Here is a 1914-nt window from a genome sequence, read left to right as displayed (position 1 = left end):
ACCCCCCCCAAAAAAAGAGAAGCAAATAATGCACAAACTCCACAGTAATTTGATTCCTCGAAGTTTGTCATGAGTTTTTTAATCTTTTTTTTTTTTTTACATTTTATACGCTTTATTATTGTTTAATGCAATAAAATAGATGGGACCAAACGAAAGAAGCATGAATATTATGTGAACGCCTAAATTCAAATTCCAAAAAGATCAGCAGAGGATTCCTTCTTCAGGTTCATATTAGGTGACAGCAGACTGTGAGAACAATAGTAGCTGGATAACCGCAGAGCTTTCTTCTGCTGGCTCCGAGCCAGACTCGCCGCTCTTTCCCGAAGTTTTCCGATTAACTCCGAAGTGAGAGCATCCCCACACCCGAGTCAGGCCGAAATCTTTGGCTGCTTTCGATCTTCCCCGTTAAGGAGTACCATTGCCGAGTAGGGGGTGGAGGGGTGGTCCAGATCAGTAAAAGAAGGAAAAAAATAAGAATTCATCTCCGCCGAGCCCCTCCCGTTTGAGTGAGATTCGGATTCGAGGCTGATCTAAAGGTAATTCCCATGATTTGTTTTTACTGTACGATTCACCCACGCGTTTTGTGACAGGATTGCGAGCAGACAGGGACAGAGTGGGTTAAATTCTGCAGTTTTTCTTTGCTTTGGAGTGTTGGCGTGCGTGGAGCTGGTCGTGCGGGGCGTGAAATCCCAGAGAGCAGCAATTACAAGCATCAGCCAGCGCACAGGAATGAGCTGTGAACGCGTTCAGTGCGTAAAAGTGGGCTAAAGTTTGAATTTCACGGAGGTGCTGGTTGAAATCCGACCAATTTTACGCACAGGAAGCCACATTTTAAAAGCGATTCTTTCCATTTCATTTGGTTCATGAAAAAGCCCTTCCCATAATCAGACTCTGGCGCATGCCTTTGGTGGAGCAGCCCTTTCATGTATTTTTCACGTGGACTGGCCTGTTATGTCGTCGTGTGTTGGGGATATACCCTCCTGAAGCTGGGGGTATTTTCTGCTCCATCCTGGTGGAAACGGTAACGCAGTGCACTACGGCACACATTAGAGCTGCTGACTAAGTAGCCCAGCTGTCACTTGGAAGACTCACAGCTGAATGGGAGCTTTTGATGAATGAAAGAAGGACAATCAGTGCAATCAAATGGAAACTAGCCACTTATTTTTGCTCCAGATGTGTGTAAAATAAAGGTTGTATATATTTTTTGATCAGCTGAACATTGTCTCTTGATTTTCAGCTGAAGCAGTGTTTCAGGCTTCCTGTGGGAACAGCATATGTGCAAACCATCACCCCATCTGTTTGTCTGGATGGAAGTCAAATCCGTTCACTTTAGACTTAAACAAAAATAAATAAATAAATTAAAAAAAAAGACAAAGGGAAACCTAATGCTTTCCCTCCATCTTGCATTATGGGACCCCCGCATGGGGGTTTGGAGACACACCCTTAGATGCACCAGCAGTTCCTCTGGGGATCAAGGCATGATAGAGAGGGGGGGAGGACTCTGTGGATAGGGAAATGCTGTGGATCTCAAATGTGGACTTCCTTCTAAAGTCAAAATAAAGAATGTATGGATCTTGCTCCTAAGCGATCCACACATTTACACAAGCATAAATAAAAAGAGTAAAGGACTTCTACATCATCTCAGTGTGAGGGCATTGTGTGATTCTGTCAGTAAAACAGAAAGAGATGAGAAAATCCAACAGAAAAAAACAGGACGTGAGACCATTTTGATAAAATTACAGGAACGCTCTTAATGTAACAGGAGAAAGATGACCCCAGCTTCCTAAGTGTGCTGGGAATCGCTGGAGAAAATGTTCTATAATCCGTCAGCCAGGACGTCAGTAAAGACCCTGCTGGATGTGTCACTAACACTTTCATCAAGGATTTGCCTCTTAAAGCCTAGATTAGCTAATT

The 1914-nt window shown here is 43.6% G+C and overlaps 1 protein-coding gene across 2 annotated transcripts in view; it reads left to right on the top strand.

The window, feature by feature from the left end:
* Positions 1–344: 344 nt before the first annotated feature.
* The window catches only part of LOC101155864 (uncharacterized), a 24837-nt gene continuing 23267 nt past the window's right edge, over positions 345–1914 (top strand). For both annotated transcript variants that reach the window (XR_013659148.1, XM_078955344.1), the window contains exon 1: positions 345–536. The gene's annotated coding sequence lies outside the window, so the exon portion shown is untranslated. The remainder of the gene's footprint in view (positions 537–1914) is intronic.

Source organism: Oryzias latipes, chromosome 11 (assembly GCF_053564925.1).
Source record: "Oryzias latipes strain Hd-rR chromosome 11, Olatipes_Hd-rR_3.1".
Taxonomy (NCBI): Eukaryota; Metazoa; Chordata; class Actinopteri; order Beloniformes; family Adrianichthyidae; genus Oryzias; species Oryzias latipes.
The sequence above is the reverse complement of the archived record's forward strand: the minus strand, read 5'-3'. Positions and strand labels throughout refer to the sequence as shown.